We start from the raw sequence: 11,689 nt of genomic DNA on the forward strand, positions 1-11,689 counted from the left end.
TTGACCAACACATAAAACGTTAGGTCTCAGTGCATTTCAAAGTAGTTAGATGAATTGACTGATCAACTTCTCAAGTCCACAACTCATATCTTGATGAATTGATGATTGAGGACACTCAAATAAGTTCAAATATGCATGAAATGATGAATTAAAGAACTTCCCTTGATTGTATTTGACCATGGGCTGAGGTTGCTTTAGGAGCAAGGCATTGTGGTGCACAGATGAATTAGGGTTTCCTTGGGGAACCAACCTCAAACTTGCTTTGATCAAAAATGATGAATTGAGATGCTAGGGAGGCATATTTGATGGAGGAGAGCTTTGGGAACCATTACCATGCTCGCTATCATCTCCTCTTGGCCTTATCATTGCACAGATGATCTCCTTGAAGCTCTTGACCTTGTGATTGCTCAAGCTACAAACAAAAGATGTTAGTGACATATTTTTGTGCTTTTGGTTAGTAAACAAAATAAGAAAAGCAATGATATACAATTCAAGTATGCTTGGTGATCTCAAACCACTCTCAAGAAGTCCCACCCAAAAGCAAAGGGAACCAAGATGCTAATGATCCTTGAGGCAATGCAAATGCAATGTTATGATGCCATGAGGGATCTTAGGGACAAAATTAGGGTCTTACAGATGCCCCTATTTAAGGTCATTCTAGCCGGAGAAGTGAAGGTTAAAATCTTCGTCTGGACGGGGTAGAATGGGCTTAAATAATAACAAAGAGACGAATTTTGGTCCCCAAGAGACCTCATGATGCAGATGTATGCAAAAAATGGTAAAACTCTATGGGGATATGCGTCCACAAAAGAAAAAGAAATCCGGAAAAACTAAAAATCCAAAGGAGTAATACACTCACTGGGGAGACAGAGACTCTGAGGGAGTAAAGGGTAAAAATGCGTGAGCAGGTCACGACTTGAGACATGCTGAGAGACACAGAGAGAATCCATGAAATAAATCAAAGGAAGGACTCAAGCCGACTCGAAGATGCATGTATTGGGGAATATGCTAATACATGCCGAAAACTTATCTGCAACGGATACTTCGGATAAAACAATCCGGACTCATGTGAGGATGTCCACTGAGGACTCAACTGAGGAAGATCCCAGCAGAAATCTCCTGGGGAAGCAACGGGATGAGGTACTACCGGTTACTGGGTAATAAGCTCAAGGAGATGTGTGATCTGAACACCGGTATAAGGGTGAGAGAACAACATGCTCCGAAAGAATGAATATCTAAGACCGATATAAGGGTGAGAGATATCAATCAACCAAATCATCTGAGGAAGACCTAAAAGGTATATTTCAACTCAGGAAAATCTGACTCCACAGGGGACAAAAAGTCATAATAGGGAGCAGAAGGAAGGAACACCAGGGATGCCGGTTACTGGGCATATAATAGGTGACCAACCAAAGCGTGAATTGGGGAATATTCCCAAAACACTCATCATCCGAAAAGAGGGCAAAAAGCAAACTCGATTATGGGATGGACATTCGATTTCAAAACAGGGATACGAATCTTACTCAACTGGGGAAGAATAAAAGGCTTCGACCAAAGAGTGCATGAGATATATTATCTATTACCGTCAGAACGTAGATAATATACTCGCATGGAAGATTATCCACAACCGGTTACTGGGTTAATAAAGGATAGATCGACCGAGAAATAAAGGCATCGGGATACCGAAACTAGGTATATAATGATGACCATTCAAGGGGAGCAACCAACATTACCGACAACCGGTAAATGAAAGAGGGCTTGCTGGGGATAAACTGCTTAATCAGAGCAATTATCCAAGAGAAAAGGGGAATATCAACACCGAATATTGGATAATGATAACCGTCAAGGAGGGGATTACATCTACCGGATACTGGGTAGAAAACCACAGAAAAGTAACCGTCATCGATTAGGATGAACAAGAAGGTTAACTCTGCAAAGGGGAGAAAATAGGGCTTACAACTACCGGTATAAGGGTAGAAAACCACAGACTTCGCCGAGGATAAGATGAATAATTACCGATTACTGAGCAATTATTCATTTATACCACGGGGAAACACAGGAAACAGTCACAAGAGGCCAATTTAGGATCAAACCAAAGAGGCAGACTGAATCAAGACTCTTCCTAGTGAGGATATAACTCAATAGGGGAACCCATCCCGATATATGTGTTGGGAGGAAGCGAAAACAAACCGTCGTCCACGAGGATATAACTCAGTGGGTGTAAGACCCCAATTTTGTCCCTAAGATCCCTCATGGCATCATAACATTTCATTTGCATAGCCTCGAGGATCATAAGCATCTTGGTTCCCTTTGCCTTTGGGTGGGACCTTCTGTGAGTTGGGTTGAGATCACCAAGCATGCTTGAATTGTATATCATTGCTTTTCTCATTTTTTTTACTAACCAAAAGCACAAAAATATGTCACTAACATCTTTTATTTTGTAGCTTGAGCAATCACAAGGTCCAAAGCTTCAAGGAGATCATTAGTACAAAGACATGGTCAAGAGGAGATGATAGCAAGCATGGTAATGGTTCACAAAGCTATCATCCATCAAATATGCCTCCCTAGTACCTCAATGTATCATTTTGATCAAAGCAAGTCAAAGGGTTTGAGGTCTTGTTCTTCAGAGAAACCCTAATTCATCTGTGCATCATAATGCCTTGCTCATGAAGCAACCTCATCCCATGGTCAAATACAATCAAGGGAAGTTCTTTAATTCATCATTTCATGCATATTTGAACTTATTTGAGTGTCCTCAATCATCAATTCATCAAGATATGAGTTGTGGACTTGAGAAGTTGATCAGTCAATTCATCTAACTACTTTGAAATGCACTGAGACCTAACTTTTTTATGTGTTGGTCAAATGGAGATGGTTCCAAAATAAAACATGTTCTTAAGGACAATATGAACAACTTTTATGTTCATCACAAATTTATTTGAAGCTTGGAAGGCCGTCTTCCATTCCAATAAATTATAGGTCATTTTGACTGAAACCCTAATTTTGGGTCAACTTCCCAAGGACATAACTCATTCATGTTTTATGATTTTGAGGTGGGATCAAATGAATTAGAAAGCTTAAGATGTCTACTTCAAATGTTATGTTGAACAAAATTTCAAAATATCAAAGGAAATACATGTGATAATGCAAGACATTTTAGGTCCTTTTTGACCAAATGCATTAAAAGTCAAAAAAGTCCAACTTCAAGTGCCTATAACTCTTTCATAAAAACTCCAAATAATGCAAAATTTAAGTCCATTTTGATTGTATTGAAAAGATATACAACTTTTATGTTGTAGGTGTTTCCATTTGAGTCTTGCATCATCAAAATAGAGGGGCTTGAAAATTGGTCAATTTTAGAAACTTTGCCTTGACATGTCATGCACCTTGCACTTTAAACTCAAATTTCATAAATTTCCACACTTCAAATGAGTTTTTGTCCAACATAACATTTGTTCCTTATACAAAGACCTTTCCAACCATTACCCATATGCCTATGTTTGGATTTTCTAATTGTGACTTTCGAAGAGATGAAGGTTTAGGTACAAATGAGGAATTCACTTGAAATCTCGGTACATAAGCAATTGCCTTGCAAGTCACATGTCCAATTCCATTTGGCTGATGCTCAGAATTCATTTGGCATTGTTTTTGGGCCTTGTGCATGATCATGCAAGCCCGTGCAATGAAGCTCCACCTGCCATGCACACGGATTGATCACATTCTCCTTGCCACTTCCTCTATAAATAGAGACATCATTCCATTCATTTCACACGCCTAATTCAACCTGAAATGTTGCAGAATTCTCTCCATAGCCATCACTAAAGAAGCAATTCCATTTTTCTCAAATTTTTTCAAATATAAAATTCAACTTCATCTGGTTGAATTCTTAGATCTAATGCTTCTAAACCTTCATCATTCATCTCATTGAACTTCTGTTTTAGCAAAGCAAGCAAGGCATCGAGCTCAAGCTACCAGAATTCAAGCTTACATTCCAACTGGTATTTTCTTCGATTCTCATCCTCCATGGACCTTTTTGCTTGGATCTAATGTTTTCTGAAGTCCTCACTTGAGAGGCAAGCTAGTGGTAGCTTCAATTTTGCTTTTCCTTGATCTGTATTTTGCATACCTGAATCTTCCACCTCAGATTTCTCAATTTATAGGAATCTTGTGTGTGATTCAAGGTTACAGGGGTGATGTACATCACCCCAGCTTCGTTTTGGTATAAGGATCGTGCATTTCCATGAAGGTTTGAAAACCTGCAAAATTGACCGGAATCTGCAGGCTCACCAGAGAAGAAGGTGGCTCCGGTGGCCGCCTGTTGCCAGTTTGAATGTTGGCCGTTGGATGTGATTCCCATATCGAATCCTGACCATTGCTTGTTATGACTTTTATTTGTTTTCCATGTGATGGCATTGACCGTGGATCACCATAGGCGCGCGCCTCAGAAGCGTGTGATCTGCCAGCTCAATTAATGAGCTCAGATCCAACGCTCCTTGTTTTTTTGCATTTTCTATTTTCTGTTTTAAATCCATTTTATTTTCTTAAATTCCATTTTATTTCAAAAATCAATATCTCTTTCATTTTTTATCCAAAAATTATGGGACCAATTGCATTATTTCCCAAATAATTTCTAGTTTCTATTTATGATTTTTAATATTTTTTATTTTGTCATTTGATATTTTTCATGAATTTTCTCTTTTCTGATTATTTTTAATTCATTTTAAATAGTTTTTGATATTCAAAAAATGCAAAAATATTTTCCTAACCTATTTGAATGATGATGGATCTATGAAAAATATTCTCATCAATTTTTAAATTGATTTGAGATTTATTTGAGATTTTAGTTCAATTAGGTTATTTTTATTCATTTTTAATTGATTAAATAGTTTCTGACTTTTAAAAATGCTGAATTTTTTGTCAAACTTTGTTTGACCTTGTTGAACTTGGGATAAATTACTTGGACCTTTCAAGGTTGATTAGAAGTAATTTTGAAGTTTGACCTTTCCATTATTTTAATTCAAGTTTAATTTTAAATATTAAAAAATGCCAAAAATAGTTTATTCATTTCTTGACTCCCAATCTTCATCTCACTTCTGTTTTTTGATTGTTTGACCTTGACTTTCAATGTTATTGGTCAACATATGAGGATTGGTACATCGTATTTCATTTAATGCACTTTAATTTTGCCATTTCCATTTCTCTTATCCATCTTCTCCTTCTTCTTCTTTTATTTCTTTTCTTCTTGATCAATGAGTTGAAAGTTGATAAGTTAGCATTGGTTAGGAAGATTTAATCTTCCTTGATTCAAATCTAATTCATCTTGATCAATTGATCAAGTGAATGGCTTTGCATTAAGGATAGGTTGTCTTTTAAATCATGCAAAAGGCTTAAACCAATACAAGATCAATTCTTATTTTATTTTTTTGGCAATGCAAGTTTTTGGGACTTGGTTCACTAATCAAGACTCCTAACTTGTGTTTGTTGCCTACATTATTATTGACCGGCCTCAGATAGTTGTGACTTCTACATAAGTCCAATTACGATTGCTTAACATAGCGTTAAATTTGCCTTATGGCACACTAACTACTAACACTAACTATTGACAATTAACATTTACTTTATGCAATTTACTTTTATGCAATTTACTATTCTTGCACGTATTATCCATTTGCTTTTCTCTTTGCTCATTTGAGCACATGTTTATGTTAATGTCATTTGCCTTTTGCTCACTTGAGCACATAATTGTGTATATATTATTGTGCTTGTGTTTTTGTTTTGATTGTTGTGGACCAAATGCAAAGAAATGGACTTAGTTTCTAGGGCCTTCCCTATGCAAAAAAATGGAGAATTGGACTTAGATTCTAGGACCTTCCTTATGCAAAATTGGAGTAAAAGGATCTTAATGATGAAGATGGATTGGAAGGACCAAATCTCTAAACTCACTCTTGTCCATTCTTGTTTTACTTCATGGAACTTTTGATGTGTGTGTTTTTTGTGCTAGGAGTTTCCATTTGAGCTTAATTGAAGGACCATTGCCATGTTCATCCAAATGGAAGACACAAGATACATTGAGGATCTCTTATGAGACTTGTTTGATTGCTTATGCTTTGTGATTTCTTATTCCAAAGGATGGGAGCTACTTGGATCATCAGTATGATCTCAAGAGAGGAACTCCATTGTGGTTTTGATTCTTCATCCCTCATCTTTTTGTTTTTACTTAGGACTTAGCCCTTCTTCTTCATCTCTCCACTCTAACCCAAGCCAAAACCTTTTGTGCAAACATTTAACCTTTGCTTTCAAACATTAGAAACCTAAGCCTTATGCTTTTGATTTTCAAACTTTCTTTTCACAATACTTATTTTGAATTGAATCTTTAAGTCAACTTTGACTATTTTGTACATACTTCTAATTGATAAATATAACCCATTCAAATTTATTTTTGTGGTTCCAATGGCCACTTCTTAATCAAATTTTCCATAACCTTTAGCTATTAGGTTTGAGTTATCTTTGTGGTAGATGTAATACTCACCTATGTCCTTAGTGATGGACAATGAGTCTTCCATGCTTATTATAGGGTTAACCCCTCACTAGCATGTTGAAGCTATCCTCACATGGTGGATTTGTGGTTTGGTTGAGTTTTCTCCCTATGATAACAAAAAACCTTAAGGCTTTTGGACCAATCAATTCACCAACTTGTTTTGAGATTTTTATCCCGAACTACGAGGTTTTGATCCTAATCTTTTTATAAGATGGTACGTAGGCAATGGGTTTATCCATCCAAACACAAAGTGTAAATAACTTGTATATTCTCTTCTCATCTCTTCAATCATGTTTGCACAAACAAATTTTCACAAAACAACAACCTTTGCAACAAGTGTGAAAAGGGCTCCCTAGGAGTACCTAGGATGTTTTGGGTGCCTAACACCTTCCCATTACATAACCAACCCCCTTACCCAGATCTCTGTTTCTTTTACTAGTTTTTGCTAAAACTATTAGGTTTTTGTTCGCTTTCTAACCATTCCCTTGGATAAATAGAAGTGCGGTGGCGACTCGACTTGTATGATTTACCTTGGATTTAGTCAATATCTCTAATGGTAACGAATACCCCGCTACAGTGGGGAATGCGGAAGGAAAGATAAACACTTTCTGCCTAATGGGCTGACTCTATATTGAAGGATCAAACACCGACATTTTCTTGGGAATGTACTACCAACTAGCAGGGAATAACAAACAAAGATATATGGCAAAGAATGCAATATGAATATCCGAATGTTTGAAAATTATATGCACACATGCGTGGTTTATGTATGATGAATGCTGACAAACAGACATTTCTAACACAAACAACCCCAAGGAGTAAGCACACAAACGTCTGGTACTACATCTCAAGAGAGAAAGCCAGGTTCCATGGAGAGTATCCAATCTGCCGGGGATCAGGGGTACCCGGAAACAAAGACCTCTGCAGGGGATGAAGCATCATTTAATCCAGCTGGGGACAGGAGTTTATTGCACAGATAAAATCTGCCACACAAGCAAATCTATTGGGGAATCTATCCAAGGGATAAAGGGATTCTGGGGATCAACCACCAAGTACCGTACCCACCAAGGAGATCACATCTGCTGAGAAGGAAAGGTCGCTACCCCTGTTGGAGATCATACCATCCTTGGGAGAGCACTGAGGATCTCCTAAGTATCTTTTCGTCGTTGTGAATGTTAACTTTGTTTAAAAAACAAGTTATGAAAAATTCACTTCTTCAAAACAATGATATTTTCTCAATTTAAAACATGCGAAACATTTGTTGAATAGAAACAAATAAGAGTGCAAATAATTGGATAAAAGGCTCAAACTTATTTGATGGAATGGTAGTCTGCAAATGGCAAGACTCCATAGATCTTTACAAATTTGAAATTGGTGATATATATTGGAAAAGGGCTACATTGAACATAATGACCATTTCTCCACCAATTCTGAATTCGATGTATTCGATGCTTCGGTTGATGACGAATGAGCAAGAATCTCTGACGGATGACAGTTGTAGAACAAAGCCTTGTCAGGATACAGTTACTTGCCAAATCCCTAATTTTTGCCTAGATTGCCCCAGGATGAGGTATTCAATCTAGCGGGATACATATATTTATTTTTTTGTGTCTCTAACTTTTGCCTGGATCGCCCTTTCAGGTTTTCAATCCACCGAGACGCTCATTTTTGCCTAAGCCGCCCTTTCGAGTTTTCAACTTAGCGAGCTATTCTGTTTTTATTTTTAGGCGAAGTATTTCTTGACTGCATCTGAATTCACATGACGAGTGAAATCCTCCCCATCCATAGTTGTAAGTATCAAAGCACCGCCTGAAAAGGCTCTCTTAACAACATATGGACCTTCGTAGTTTGGAGTCCACTTGCCCCTAGAATCGGGCACGAAAGACAAGACTTTCTTGAGCACAAGGTCACCTTCTCGGAACACACGAGGCTTGACCTTCTTATCAAAAGCTTTCTGAATTCTTTGCTGATATAACTGACCATGGCACATGGCAGTCAATCTCTTCTCTTCAATCAAATTCAGCTGGTCATAACGACTCTGAACCCATTCAGCATCAGTCAACTTGGCCTCCATCAAGACTCTTATTGATGGGATCTCCACCTCTATTGGGAGTACTGCCTCCATGCCATAAAAAAAAGAGAAAGGGGTTGCCCCTGTTGAAGTGCGGACAGACGTACGATATCCATGTAAAGCAAATGGCAACATCTCATGCCAATCCTTATACGTGACAACCATCTTCTGGATAATCTTCTTGATATTCTTATTAGCAGCTTCAACAGCCCCATTCATCTTGGGTCTATAAGGGGAAGAATTATGATGGGCGGTCTTGAACTCACTACACAGCTCTTTCATCATCTTGTTGTTCAAGTTAGATCCATTATCAGTAATGATCTTATCTGGCACACCATAACGGCATATGAGTTGATTCTTGATAAACTTCACGACCATCTGCCTGGTCACATTTGCATACGATGCCGCTTCAACCCATTTGGTGAAGTAATCAATTGCTACGATAATAAATCTGTGTCCATTAGACGCTTTTGGCTCTATCATGCCAATCATGTCAATTCCCCACATGGAGAAAGGCCATGGTGACGAAATCACATTCAAAAGTGTAGGGGGAATATGGATCTTATCCGCATAAATCTGACACTTGTGGCATTTCTTCACATATTTGCAGCAGTCAGACTCCATTGTCAGCCAATAGTAGCCTGCTCTCAACATCTTTCTAGCCATGGCATGTCCATTAGAATGAGTCCCAAATGAACCTTCATGGACCTCAGTCATCAACAGGTCTGCTTCGTGTCTATCCACGCATCTGAGCAGCACCATGTCAAAAAATTTCTTATAAAGCACGTTGCCATTGAGGTATAAACTTCCTGATAATCTCCTCAAAGTCTTCCTATCTTTCACAGATGCCCCAGGCGGGTAAACATGGTTCTGAAAGAAACACTTGATATCATAATACCACGGCTTATCATCTCTCACCTCTTCTACTGCAAATATATGAGCTGGTCTGTCCAAGCGCATCATAGTGATATTGGGAACTTCATTCCAAAGTTTAACCACAATCATCGAAGCAAACGTAGCAAGAGCATCTGCCATCCGATTCTCATCTCGAGGAATATGATGGAAGTCAACCTCAGTAAAGAACGTTGAAATCCTCCTCGCATAATCCCTATATGGAATGAGACCAGGCTGATTCGTTTCCCATTCACCCTTAATCTGATTGACAACGAGGGCCGAATCACCATAAACATCAAGATGCTTGATCCTTAGATCAATGCATTCCTCCAATCCCATAATGCAGGCCTCATACTCAGCCATATTATTCGTGCATTTGAAAGTTAGCCTTGCTGTAAAAGGAATATATGTGCCTTGAGGAGTAATAATCACTGCCCCAATACCATTTCCATACTGATTTACAACGCCATCAAACACCATACTCCATCTGGAACCAGGCTCTGGCCTTTCATCGAGTGTAGGCTCATCACAATCTTTCATTTTCAAATACAAAATCTCCTCATCTGGGAAGTCATACTGAACTGACTGATAATCCTCGATCGGCTGATGTGCCAAGTGGTCAGCCAAGATACTACCTTTAATAGCCTTCTGAGCTCGATACTCAATATCATACTCAGATAACAATATTTGCCAACGGGCAATTCTCCCTGTTAAAGCAGGCTTCTCGAATATGTACTTGATTGGATCCATTCTGGATATCAACCAAGTCGTATGATTTATCATGTACTGGCGTAAGCGCTTAGCTGCCCAAGCCAAAGCACAACATGTCTTCTCAAGCATTGAGTATCGAGACTCACAATCAGTGAACTTCTTGCTTAAGTAGTAAATAACATATTCCTTATTTCCTGATTCATCTTGCTGACCAAGGACACAACCCATAGAGTTTTCAAGAACAGTCATGTACATAATCAATGGTCTCCCTTCCACAGGCGGAGACAGGATCGGAGGCTCAGACAGATACTCTTTAATACTGTCAAAAGCTTTCTGGAAATCCTCAGTCCAATCATGAGACTGATCTTTCTGGAGGAGCTTGAATATCGGCGCACATGTGGCAGTCATGTGGGAAATGAATCTGGAAATATAATTCAAGCGGCCAAGAAAACCTCGGACTTGCTTCTCAGTTTTGGGCGCAGGCATCTCTTGTATTGCTTTGACCTTTGCGGGATCAACTTCAATACCTCTTTCACTGACAATAAAGCCCAATAACTTGCCAGAACGGACTCCAAATGTACACTTGTTGGGATTCAGACGGAGCTTGTACTTCCTCAAACGCTGAAAAAGCTTCAACAAGTGCTCTACATGTTCAACTTCCGTTCTTGACTTGGCGATCATATCATCAACATACACCTCGATCTCCTTGTGCATCATATCATGAAACAAGGTGGTCATAGGTCGCTGATACGTGGCTCCGGCGTTCTTCAAACCGAAGGGCATCACTCGATAACAGAATGTTCCTCAAGGTGTGATGAATGTTGTCTTCTCCATATCCTCGGGTGCCATCTTGATCTGATTATATCCGGAAAATCCATCCATAAATGAAAAGACATTGAATTTAGCTGTGTTATCTACCAACATGTCAATATGTGGTAGAGGGAAATAATCTTTTGGACTAGCTTTATTCAAGTCTCTATAGTCCACATACATCCGGACTTTTCCGTCTTTCTTAGGCACAGGCACAATATTGGCCACCCATTGAGGATATGTAGAAGTCACCATAAACCCTGCATCAATTTGCTTCTGAACCTCCTCTTTGATCTTCACTGCCATATCAGGATGAGTTCTTCTGAGCTTCTGCTTCACAGGCACGCACTCAGGCTTCAGAGGTAGGAAATGTTGCACAATATCTGTGTCTAGACCTGGCATGTCTTCATATGACCAAGCAAAGACGTCGACATATTCTCGTAGCAATTCAATCAACCCCTTCTTAACAGACTCTTCAAGGAGTGCCCCAATCTTCACTTCTCATACACAGCCCTCAGACCCCAAGTTGACTGTTTCCAGGTAAAGCTTGGAAAGGAGTTCCAACTTCATCCTCAGCATCTATGTATGAGAAAGGAGGAAAATGGCTAACCAGGAGAGCCTTTTCTCCCCCTACCACCACCAGCTTCTTATTCTTCACAAATTTC

This window comes from Lathyrus oleraceus, chromosome 2 (genome assembly GCF_024323335.1).
Source record: "Lathyrus oleraceus cultivar Zhongwan6 chromosome 2, CAAS_Psat_ZW6_1.0, whole genome shotgun sequence".
NCBI lineage: Eukaryota > Viridiplantae > Streptophyta > Magnoliopsida > Fabales > Fabaceae > Lathyrus > Lathyrus oleraceus.